Here is a 14500-nt window from a genome sequence, read left to right on the forward strand (position 1 = left end):
GTTTAATTTTTTTAATGAAATGAACTATGTTATATTATTTGTATTTGAATATAATATTTGTAGATTAAATCTTATCGTGTGTTTAATTTGCCATGACTATATAAAAATTTGGCTATTATTATAATGAAGTCTTGTTATCTGTCATTATATCAATGTTATTGGCGCTGTTCAGTCATTTTAATCGTTCTGCAAACGACTCGGGAAGTTGCTAGATAGTAGAGTAAATGCCAACGCTACCACATGAATGAGGGGATATATAGGCGACTAGATGTGCCCGTGGTTTCACCCGCGTATACTAACTTAAAAAAATCACTAAGAGCAGACTTATAATATTTCAGTATATACAAAATTTTTAGTTTTATTTTCGTTGGATATTAGTATTTATTTGGTTTTTGCCGTACCCAGATCTAGATAGGGCAACACACAATTGAATTCATACATGAGAAAAACATTATTCCCTTAAATCTATTCCGACATACTTGCATGTCTTTCCCTGTGCTTTATTTATTGTGACTGCAATCGATATCTTCATAGGGAATTGTGTCCTTTTAAAACTAAAAAGTAAGTCTGTTTATTTAATAAGTACTTATTATCAACTAACCGACTAAGTGGTTCATTTTTCGCCCAGAGAATCGGAATAGCGATTCAAATGGGAAATGTTGCTATCATTCTTGCCACTATTTCACGCGGTCACGATTTGTAATATTTTTAACAATTTTTATTCGTCTTTATTTGAGGCTTTCATTTGTCATTTGTCAAACTAACCGATAAGTATTAATTTAACAAAACCATGAATATATACATACATATATGCTGAAACGAAAGGAAATACCTATCTAACCTATAAACTTTAACTTACAAAGTTATTTACATTTCGATATCTTTTATAAGAATTAATATTTTATAAAAACTACTTTGCAAACAATGCATTATCTTAGAACAAATTTTACTACCATATAAAAGGTTATAGTCAACAGACCTCTTTTAACTTTGTTTTGTAAATATAAACTTTGAATCATCATTTTACAGACTATCATTTATAGGTAGCTTAAGTTTCAGCTAATTCAATTGAACAATTATTTTATAGCAATTTTATCATACAAATGTTCGACGTGATTCTTTAAATTGACATAAGTTTATTATTTATTAACCGATTTAAATAAAACAAACACAAAATTTTAAGTGAAGTTAGCCGTAATATATTAGTGAAAACCGCACTCAAATCCGTGAAACCGTTTCTAAGATTAGCGTGCACAAACGCACAGATAAACAGACAAACAAAAATTCTAACAATCCTTGTTTTTTGTTCTATTGCGTTGATGGGCATTTATCATTAATAGTTTAACTATATATCTTCCATGTACAGACAGCGATCAGTTACAGATTTATTACATGTATAGATGTCCCGATTTTGGCCATGGCCATTCTCAAGGGAGAGTAAACAACTGTGCAGGACATGCTATGTCAATAATAGTTATGTAAATCGGTATGATTAATACCTTATATTTTCGATGCGCCACCTACCTTGGAAATATGCTATATTCCTTGTGATCGTATAGAACTGGTTCACACACCCTTCAAACCGGAACACAACAATACTAAGTTTTGCTGTTTGACGTTAGTGTTATGTGTTTAGCAGGTACTACCTACCCAGATGAGCTTGCACAAAGCCTTACCACTAATGTGTAGTTGTGTGAGTGTAGATAATGTAGTAAATATTATTGAATATAGAAGTTTGTATTTCATTTAATTAATAATTTTTAAATGACGGGTAGTCTTCAAGAGAGCAATGTCATTTACATTTTAATACATACTTATGTTGTTTATTGTGTATATACTGTTATGATACGAGATGTTAAGATTATTTTTTCAAGCTTTTTGTAATTTATAACATGTGTCGTGGCGTATTTCTTGCTCGTTTGTAGTTGCTAGGCATTCGCGGTGTAACGTGTAGTCCATGCGATTGCGTCGAATACGTGGCATGAAAGCGTTGTCATATAAATGCGTCCTTATTTATATTACAACTCGCGCAGATAACAGCCATATCTGAATAAAAGAAAAGATCAAAATAACAATTTACGCTAACATAGAAACTCAAAATTGAATGACGTCGAATGTAGTAAAATTATCAAACTTGAAGGTTAACGTCAAACGTTAAACATCATCTTTAAAAAACGATGTTCACTAAACAGCGCTTGAAATGTGAAACGTAATTACTGATGGTTTCCAACGTTGCTAGTTTCATCCTAAAGTTCTGTAGTCTAGGTATTGTAATAGCTGCGGCATTTTTATGGGCTAGTGCAAATGTGGACTCTAGGCCCAAGAACAGAGATGAGCAAACATTAATAGGAGGAGCACTATGGTCACAAACTCAGATCCCAGTAGGACTTATTATATCTATGGTTGTTGATGAGGAACTATATTTTTTCTTACACGCTTATTTACTATTTGCTGGCTTTTTAATACTAAGTGCAACTGGTGTCATTTTAGTGAGTATTGAATTCAATAATTAGATATTGTAGTAGTAGAGTAACAGGCAGTTAATGTCCCATTGATGGGGAAGTTCTCCTCTTTAGGGTTTATAGCTAATTCCATTATTCTGCTTCAATGCGGGTTGAGATACGCATGTATATGAAAATTCAATGGTGGTTTAAATTCACGTGGTCTAACTTTTGGGGAATTTAGATTGCATAAGTCCAACTAAAATTATATATTTTCTTCGTATTTTTTATATAAGTTTTGATTTTTCTATTGAAACAATTATCTTATCAGCCTACATGTAAATATATTAGTAGTTGAATTTATATGCTGTTTATATACTTTGCATGTATTATAGGAAGGATGACGAAAGTCCATAGGCATAGTTACATATTGATAATGATAGAACCTAAAACGATGTGTCCCTTATGTCAAGTATTTACTAACTTTAAAATTTTAGCATAGCAACATAAAGTATTGATGTTTATCGGTAGAAATAATGAGTTGTAGGCCAGTAAAAACTTCCCACAATTGACAAGTCTTCTAAAAGTATGATTTGTGGTTTATTATATTATTCGTTTCAGATTACACTTGAATGTAAAAAACTAAAAAAGCGACCATCATCAATTACAATAAGTACTATAACGCATCCGAGGTGGCCTTTTGATAAAACATACTTTAGCATTGGAGTGTTGGCACAATTAGCTGCTTTTTTGACTTTAGCCGATTTTATACTGATTATAATAAAATAAAATGATTTTTTTTTGTAAATAAAAAAGTTCTACGATTATTTATTATTTCTGTAATAAATAGTAAAGAGAGAACATTTATTGTACATTAGTCATTTATTAAGTTTCTGAAGTTTAAGTGAAGGTTCATCATCATCAATCATCGTTGAACTAAGGTCTCGCTCTTGAGGTGAAGATTTGAAGTTCATTCCAATGCGGTTTGGTGGGTACATAATTTCATCCAACACATGCAAGATTCTTTTTTAAAATCTATACTTACGAAAAAGGCATAGTTTTCTTTTAAAAAACTATGTATATTTCGATATATAAAAACAGGCAGGTATAGAAACTCTTGAGCTATTTGGTAGACCAAGTTTCGATATAGTAAATTTTATTATTATAGATTTAGCTGCTCTTCGCAGTTTCAGATTATTGACATTACAAGCTTGAATTTTTGTTCTCGTTTCAATAATCGATAAAAATTTACTGGCGATTGAATACTTCTTTGTTTAGTTTATTTGTATATCATTTGCTGATGTAGTGTTGCGATAAAATATAATGCTATATAGTCACACTAACTATTATTTGTTGGACAATTCATATTTGGTAAACTAAAAGGATCATCACTGAGTATTTAATCACACACTAGAAGATTTACTATGAGTGTTATATTAATATAATATTACTTCGTCAGCGTTTGCCGGCGGTACAAACAGGTGATTGGTATCTATTCTAGTCATATATTTGGGCGCGTATAGATTCCCCAAGCAACACAATTGGACGCAATTTTTTTCCCCGAAATATATAAAATTAAAAAAAAAACGTGTTGAGAAAAAACTAAAAGGAAAGTTTAAAAAGATTTTTGTTGATAACTTTTTTTAAAAGACGACGCTTGAGAGGACGCTTATTAGTATTAAATATTATTTGATTATAGCTCTAAATCTCATTGAACTAAGTGGATTGTTGTAATTACTATTATTTATTATATATAAATGCTTTCATTGTTCGATTGTAATAAGTGTAGTTAGAACACTTTAGTTATTGAGTGATGACAAGCAAATTTCTACAACAACAACGCACTTATTCCAATATGCCCTTGGTATTGTAAGTATATTATAGGTTATAACTAATTAATATATTTAAATACTAACCGAAGAACGTAGATTGACATCCGAGCAATCATCAGAGTTTTACGGTCTCACTTATAAACGTTGTCTAGTGGGTTATTAGTTGAACTTTTTCTTTTGAATGTCAAATCAATAATGACAGAAAGAGATAAATCATTGTTCAATAAGCAGTCGTGAAGCAACATTTAAAAGTAAGGGTAATCGTATACTGTCGAAAGAAGTGTGCAAGGCATATATTTATTAGTTTCATGTAATATTGAATTTGGAAATATCTATCACGAATAACGATAATTCCCAATGGTCTTCGGCGAGAAAATATGAATTGTCAACTTTCGCAAAGGTGTTTCTAACAATACTTAAATTATAGAGGTAAGATATCTGCGAAAATGAGAATTGCTTAATTTAAATATAATTTTTTTTTTTTATAGAATAGGAAGGTGGACGAGCATATGGGCCACCTGATGGTAAGTGGTCACCAAACGCCCTTAGACATTGGCATTGTAAGAAATGTCAACTATCGCTTATAGCCAATGCGCCACCAACCTTGGGAACTAAGATTTTATGTCCTTTGTGCCTGTAATTACACTGGCTCACTCACCCTTCAAACCGGAACACAACAATATCAAGTATTGCTGTTTTGTGGTAGAATATCTGATGAGTGGGTGGTACCTGCCCAGACGAGCTTGCACAAAGCCCTACCACCAGTACATATATAGGTGGTTGAAATATATATTGTATGTACGTTATTTCTTTTCCAGTCTAATTATTACTGGACTTTTGGCTTTTGGGGCTTATTGGACTACAAAATACATTGTGAGTGCGCCCGAGACAACGACCTTTAATTTCAACACTACAGTGACATCTAGGCTTTAAAGATGACTACGTGGTTCATTATGAGTGTACGTAATGATATTTGTATATAAATCAGCTAAATTATCATTACACTTGGATATGCTATGAGTCTAGAGCCAATGTCAGTTAATAATGAATGCTAAAATGATTACTTAACTTATAAATAAGAAGGCAGCCAATGTAAAAGTACTGTACTTATAACATTGTTAATACGTTATAATACTTTTATTTCGTAGAATATAATTTAAGTCATTATTAAATATATGTTATTAGTATGCTTATATTGATCTAGTTTCATTGAAGATTATTTTTGTATGTGTCAAATAGGATAATACAAGTACTTACTATCAACTCATATATATATTTAATTAGTCCAATGTAATCGTTATATATTTAATTCATTTTCCTATTGTTAACAAATAATAAGTAAATTAAATAAGAATGATATTAAATGTTTTTTTTTTAATTTTCCTAAAATATTATGTCCGTCAAGGGACACCAGGCAGATGTGAAACATAGAAATTGATGTTTATTGATAAAATATATAATTAAAGAAAACCAATAAAAAAATTGGTGTGAAATAATAAAATACATAGTGTCCTTAATAAAATAAATGTATATTTATTATAATTATTATATTATATGTATAGAAATAAAGAATATACGATACACGACACCCACCAGGGATAGAGAGCGGGATCGGAGCAGATGCATGATAACATAAGAGAGCGTCATGCCGTTTGTCGTCATAGCACACAAGTCGGTTTTACTCCGAAGACGCGCTAATAAACTTTTCACAACCAATAAAAACATTAAAAATTTACTGCATAATACAAATACTAGTATAATTAAATTGATTTTATAATTACTTAAAAAATTACTATCAACTCTTATATATACTGTATTTTTAGACCATGGTGTTCGTAAGTTTGAAACAGCTTAGAAAACATATATATGTAGTTCAATCACAACTGATAGCATTCAATTAAAAACTAGTACATTAATGTACTAGCTTTACTAATGCTGTCATCACGCTGACTTTCTTGTTTCTTGCCGTATGTAGAAGCGACATTCCAAACCAGTTGGAATGGTATGGAAGCTTTATATTGCTTGTTTTTATGTAATAGCCAACTTGAATAAAGTGTATTTGATTTTGTGTTATAGAAAACACAAAAGGTTTTCTTGAGAGATAAAGAGATGTAAAGGTGTCAAATAATTTCTGAAGTAATTATCTTATTTCTTATCTTTATTAACAGCATTCATTCCATCGTATTACATTTTACTAGGATCACTTAATTTTTTTTATCTTAATACGCGAAAAGGCAATTTACTTGCTTTTTTACAACCTGCAGTTTAAAATGTTATTAAATGACGTATTCTTATTAATTATTAGAAACCTAAAGAAATAAGGAAGTTTTATTGACAACAGGTGTCCATCGCGGCGGTCACTGATCGTCATAAGCATACGAGTATTATGCATTGGTATGTCATTGCTATTTAAGGAAGAGGAATTTTCCAATTTCATCTATTTTTCCTATGCAATTAAAAATACTTTTAATAACGGAGTTTGTTTTGCTTCATATTTTATTTGTTATTTAAGAAAAAATCATAGTGTCCGTCCCTGCTTCGCACGGGTAAAATATAGTTCTGCATAAAGGTTTATATTAAAGAAACATACAAAAAAAAAATTGTCATATGCGTGTGGCAGAATTTTTTTCACATGCATTTTTTCTTACCGCCGAGCGCAAAAATTACGAACATGAAATTTTAGTTATATTTGTTTGTTAAAACCTGTATTTATCGATTAAGATTCACGTGCCAGCGGGCTAGCCAGTGGGCCTTCTCTGCTCTACAGGCTCGAACTGTTTAATATAGGCAAACGGATGTTTAGAGGTATAGGTGGTCTGTTTCGTGGGATCGTACAATATGTTCAGCTCGCTAATCAAATATCATCTTAGGTAACACATGTCATTGTTCATTTTATGAAAGAGTAAGGCTCTGATTTACTGCTCATCAAATATTTTTTATTTTCTCAAGATGTCCTTGTCTTTGGTGTAGTTATCTTACATTGTTTTGATTTACATTATTTTTGGTGTACGTGTATGTTGTATTAATCCCTATTTATAAAAAATTAATAATTTTTAATTAAGATTTCGCCGATTGATTTTTATTATAACAATGATATTATTTATTATTTAATTTTGACATTTTAAAAAATTACTGATGATTTTTTGTTACTTTTAATTTGAATTTGATTAGATTAAATCTGGAAGTGCTATATGTACACTCTAATATGCATAATTGACATGCATATTAGATATAGTGTTATTGTTTTATAATTATTTTTTTAATGCTTTATATGTATGTTGTAAGTGTGCTATTACAAATAAATAAAAATAAATCCCCAAGCATCATAAACAAAACAACGATTACTGATGACATCTGATTAAATTATCTATTAAAAACTTTGTAAATATTTGTGAAAGTGTCTGTTGTTAACATTCAAAACTCATTCATTTGTTTAGAATATATAATAATTGAAAATTAATAATATAATGTAAAAATAAATATATTCGAATGTATATTTTTTACGTCGAATAGAATAAAAGAGAATACCTTCAGGATTTTGTATCTGACATCAATTAGTTTAATGAAAATGGCATAACATGGAAAAACCTTTACTTTAAAGATGTTATGAAGTTTCAAAAAGAATTAATCAGTTGTTAGAAAAATCACTTTCAGATAGCAGTTACAAGATTCTTAACAAGAACTATAATATTAAAAATGGCTTTTGGATTGTAGGTAACCTTCCAAATATTATTCCAAATTACATGAATAAGTCTTGTTTAATATATATATATATTTATTTTCAAGTTTATTAGTAACCTTCGTGATAGCGTTCGGAATGTACTGGGGAATGAAGTACAGTCTCATGCCTGTGGAAAGGGTGAACATCTCTACTCTACCTACAACTATAAGTGAAACCGTTCCGGTCTTCACCGACACCGTACCAACAACAGACTCATATAGACGGCATAATTATATCCTTTTTGAATAAAGAAGTACTTCTACATATTTGTTGTTAAAGGTCTATAAAATTTCTATTCTCAAATACATTTAAATATAATTTTGATATTATTGAAAAACATCAAATTTATTTTTTATTATATTTATTAGTCATCTGTAGTTATTTGTAAATTGCAGGATATTTTATTTGTATGTATGATACCTTTGCCTTAATTACACGATTGCTATTTTAATGTTATAAAAAAATTAATTATTTTTTTAAATTGTTTGTTAACTTTCTGATCTATGTGCCTTTTACTTCTTTAAATATTTTTGTATAGTGATATTGTTGCAGTGATGTTAGTAGAAATTAACCATTTAATGACCACTGAAAAGCAGTGTGGATTTATATTTTGAGTATTTACTGAATGTAGATTTTTTACATTGCTGCATATAATATTCTCTCATCAGTCGTTCGCTCTTGACAGAGTGGTCGTGGTTGACAATGACGTATCGTTTTTGGCAAATGTGGCCCCCGCTATGTGTCCCCATTTGATGCGGTCTTCAGCATCTCTAGAACATTGGAATATGGAGGTCTGTGTTGCAGCTTTTATAATGTCTGTCCAACGCTTGGGTACTCGACCGCGCGACCGTTTGCCTTCTACTTGCCCTATATAACAATAATATATTTATCTGTGTTACTAATGTAATTTAATAAATAAAAAGGTTCTTATCATAAAAAATACTGATACATATATATATGAATATATATATATACTAAAGTTATTATTAAGACTTGTAACAACATTTAGCATTTATTATATTTGTTATTTTTAAATCATTTAAGATTCATCATAAATATAACAACAAACTCTCAAACAGGGATGTAATCGATATAAAATGTCCGATTTGGATAAGGATAAGGATGTATGAATAATTTTGTACAGGTTTCAAATATGCAAAAACAATATTGAAAATTTAACTATACAATACAAAACTACAATTACTAAGGCTTTTTTATCAGATTTTTCGATCGTTTCGGTAACATTTACGGAGCTCCATAACATCCCTCGTCTCGATGTGTTTGTTGATAAAGTATTCATTGTTGTTTTAATATTGAATAAAGTACATTTATCGGCATTTATAAACGATACGTAGACGTCGTAATTTGTTGATAAGAAAATTGCAAGCGCCTTACCTTAACACATGAGAAATATTTATGATATTAGAAATTCGAAATTGTGTTGGTCCAGATCAGAGTGAGGTTGCATACAATATATATATTTTTTAATTTATGTTCTTAAGATTTATTTTGAGGTAGCAACGACATATTAATGATTATATATATTAGTCCCCATGTATATTAGACACGATTTTACACTATTTAATAAAGTTGCTATATGGGCAGCTTTTTAACTCAAAAATAATCAAGCGTTGTACCGACATTCAAAAAAACCCACTTTGAATAAAATATGGAACATATTATTTATGCTTAAAACACTCTTAGGAGATATACCTTGAAGCTTTCACTGTATAATGAACTTATAGCTGCCCGAATTTTATACCTTGCATTTTACATATCCTCATAATACCTTCCTCCTTTAATGCTCTTTTTGCTAGTGAAAACCGTATCAAAATCCATTGCGTGGCTTAGATGAAGTTAGCGGAGATACAGACAGAAGAAAACGATGGAGTTTTTAATACTATTTATATATATTATATACTTTACAAGCGATACGGATGGGTATTAGTTAATATACGATATTATTAAGCACATTTAAAAATATATTATTATCATGTATTTACAATAAGTGCCAAATAGAGCCTTTATATCTTAACCGACCTACCTTCGGATTTAACAAAATTTTTGAAAGATGCCTATGATGGTGGAATTTTATATCTGATTTTAAGTTACTTTCAATGAATGATTCAGAAATTGATGGCATGTTATATAATGATGTACATATATAATGTATTATATATGATAAAAGTGTGTTTATGTTTACCCTTGGTGGTGAAATATGGCTCCGTCAGGATGCATATGTCTTATGAAATTCTTTTGCATCATGTTCATACAACATCCAAACCACAAAAAAGCAGAATACAGAAAGCAGGAACAAAGAATCAAATCTTTCGCCTTGACAGTGTAATTTGCTAAGCTAATACTTTCAGGGACGAGATAAAATAGCTAAGTAATTGATATGAAGTCTATAGGCGTCTTCTGTCCCAGAAAATGCTAAGAAGCATTTGACGGTTGTTTCTCTACTTTTCTGATAAATAACCACGAGATTCATTTAAGACTTTTAAAACGAGGTTTGGAGTATAAAATCATCAAATAAAAACACCGGTTGCACTTATTTACACATTTAACAGGAAAGTAAACAATTTGCACACTTCCTTGTTATTCTTAAACAACCAATCAAAAAAACCGGTTGTTTCAATAATACTCTTCAATTATAATTTGCCATTCATTCGACATACACCTACTTTTTTTTTCAAATCGTTATATGATGGTGGTAGCTGGAACGTAAGTTATTTAGAACTATAATTATTTGCTTATTAAAATATAAAAAATAATTAGACTCGTTTAATTATTTTCAAAAATCTTCTTACATTACCAAAATTCAGCACGTAATCTATCGACTTATTGTAATAATTATATATTTATTTATTTACATAAAAAAATATATATTTACCCTGAGAATTAAATAAGTATGTACAAATATATATATATATACTGTAAGAATCATCACCGCTTGCCTTGCGTGGAATGGTGGCAAGAATGCTATTAGCATTTCTTCTGTGAATTGCGATTCACATTCCGATCCTCTGGGCGGAAAACGATAAGTGGAGGCAACAACGGGAAATGGCTTTCAATTTATTTTTAGTATTAATTATAAATAAAGGAAATTAAAACTTACATTAAGTTTGTAATTTAAAATATCCAAAAATCTACGGAATTGGTGCAAATATACAAGACTTACAAGCTTACTACGTACGACGTACTAGAAAACACATATTTACCTTATATAACAATTAAAAATATGTAATCTGTTCAAACAATTTCTAAAAGGAATGTTAATAATAGAATTAAGTTTGGTACTGAAAATTTAATTTATTTTACTTTTCTTTTCAGATTTCTTATAACAGGAGCTCTTATGGTTACGCTTTATTTAGGCTTGAAATATTTAATGAAGATGGATACTGAAATTAACGATGTACCTATTGCAAATTTTACGGGCTTAGGAATACTAAATACTGTTTCGTAAAGTTTCTGCCTATGTTATGTAATGTAATGAATATAAAAATGTGTTTTAATTGATTTTATAAATTCTTTTGAATATAAGCCTAAAGAATTTGATATATAAGCAGTAGCTTATCTTATTTTCTGACTTAGATTCTGTGTTGTCGTATGTATTAAAAACGAACACTCCAATGTTGCTCTATTATTAAACTAATATAATTTATTATAAAAACTAACAATGATTATTTCAAAGCCTTTTTTGTTTTAACGATTATGATACAACTAATAAAATTAAAAATATATATATACATTTAAATCTGTAAATTACGGGATTTTAATCGCTTCCAATTTTGCCATTTATGATTTTTACCACTTTGGGCACGATTCGGTTTGATCTAAAATCTAGATGGGACCCTGTGCATATGAACCCTTTTTTTTCGCTGGAAGAACGCATTTACGCGATTCCCCCACAATTGGTATGTGGTACTCGCCGGCGCTGGAAGCATCGGAATACCCACTAAAAAACTAGCGGTACCCACACCGTTAGCGCGAGAAGAAGGTGTGCATAGCGCTTACGTCTTCTCCCTGGTCTTTTTCGGCGAAGCGGGTCAGCGGAAGTATTATTCTCACAAGCCCACTCCGCGTACTCCTTCTGCGATATGACGTTTTCGCAGAAAGAGACCATCTCCTGCCAGCACAGCTCGCTACCGATCATAGCGTTTATCACGCTTGGCAGCGAGAGGTCTTCGCCTACAATGATCGCCAGGGAATGGCGCTGAGGTCCCCATGCAGCAAACTCAATCAGGGTGTGATGCGCCGTGTCCCAAGACAGATACCTACCGAAGATGTATACGAACCCTTACTCACAATACAGAAATTATTATGATTATTTATTATTATTTGTATACGTAATCCTAAATATTTACAAGTTCAACTATATGCTTATAAACTTTATTTCGTCAACCTTATTGATTGAAATGATAACGTCATCTAATACAATAGACTCGGTTATTATTATTGTTATAATATGTCGACGGCTAATCTTCAGTTATAATTTAGTTACCGACTTTGATTGAAAGTCGACGAAAATTATCATCACTATTATTCATATTTATTATACAGTGATTTAAATTACGTGTTTAATTAAAGTTTTTTTTAATTACTTATTTCAATATGGGCGCGGGACTGTAAGTTTATAAATAAAATTATAGTTGCTAATTATTAGTTAATAAAGATAAGATTATGGATCTTATTTACATATTAACAATATATTGATTTCGATTTGATTGTTCTATTTGATAATTAATAGTACATTATTATACTTTGGTCATAATTAAAAATATTTAAATACGATTAGCTTAAAATTTGTTTTTTTTTTTTACTTAAGAATAGATTATTAACGTCCTATATTAATAATTGTATCCTAAAAAAAAATCAGTTGCGTTTTCTGAAGAATTTAAAATTCGAATGAATTGATTCTTTTGAATTTATGTATTCTTTTGAGTATAATAACTTAAATTATTATTCGAACCGAATAATAGTTTTAAACATTTTTGAAAAGCTTGGAATAGTTTAGTTTTTTAAATGATTATCTATTATCATAATAATAAAATATTTTGAACCTTAAAATATTTACAATTAAAATTATGAATATTTTTAATTACATACAATGTTTACAATTATACAATAATTACTGATAAGAAATACTTATTGTTTTCATTTAGGAGTAAAGTCACACAAGTTATTATCAGATTAACAAAAACATTTTTTCTACAAACATGTAAAATGGCTAAATTAACAATTAACAGTCACTGTCATTATAAACCGAATTAATAAGTAATTCAAAAAAGCAACATGTTTATTCAAAAACGTATTAATTAGCAAATTCAAACCGACAAAATGCATCTTTTTTGCTTTTCGGCAAAATGTTGCCACGATAAAAAAAAACAGAATAATCCGGGTAAATTAAAACTATTCCGATTCATAAAAAACAAACAACTCAAATTATATATTCTTTGCCGACTTTCAAGCTAAAGTTCATTGTACTTAGTGATATTAGAGGTCATCGTTGTACCCATTTGTGATATGATCATTTAATATGATCGCATAACAACACATTTTCATGAGTTCAAGTGTGTATTGCAGTGTACTCGTAATAGGCGCTGTTATTTTTTCCGCATTTTGGACTACAAAATTTTTAATGAATGTCTATTCGGCATCAAAAATGAAAACTGTTTTAGTACAGAATATGACAATGTTGAATAGAACTAAGCACTACGGAGAATTTCTTGAATACACTGAATGATTTAATTAATCCAAGGTATGTTCATTTGAAAAAGCTCATTTGCATCCCTTACTAAGTATATTTAGTGCTCGTTGCTATTTGCTAGCTTGCATAGCTGCAGATCAAGAGGTTGTGGGTTCAAATCCCGGGTATATTTTATATAAAAAGAGCAAATATCCAGTGTAGCAGTTCCGTGTCTTATGAAATAAATTAAGCGTTGGACCTGGGCCTAATCATTCATTTTAAGATGGGGGAATAGAGATTGTACCTGAATACACGTTATATGACGTATTTATATACCTCCAATAATATATTACTTGCCTAAGTACGTAGTTTTAGTTAAAATAGTTATCAGGGAAAATCTTCTGATTCTAGTTTACCATAGCAACATTTTCGTAATGTCAATGTTTTTGTTTTTTAATAATTATATTCATAATAATATTTTTTTTTAATTACTAATAATTAGTCGTAATTTTCAGATTCCTGTTAACTGGCGTTTTAATGTTTGGTCTATATCTGATTACCGAAGAAATAAAAATTAAACTAGCCAAGTTTTCTGAAGACGAATACATAGATACTTCGCAGGATGTTATTGTGAAATGGGTTACACATAATTCAAGTTTCAGTGTAAATGAATACTAACTTGTTTCAAACGATGAAAGTACTTTATTAAACATTACTTAATAAAGTATTTTTATTATATTTTTATATATTTAGTATTATTTTTAATGTAATCAATATATTTCTAAAAAATTTTAACATTTCATTACATGGTTCAGCC

The sequence above is a fragment of the Nymphalis io genome, chromosome 10 (genome assembly GCF_905147045.1).
Source record: "Nymphalis io chromosome 10, ilAglIoxx1.1, whole genome shotgun sequence".
Lineage (NCBI taxonomy): Eukaryota > Metazoa > Arthropoda > Insecta > Lepidoptera > Nymphalidae > Nymphalis > Nymphalis io.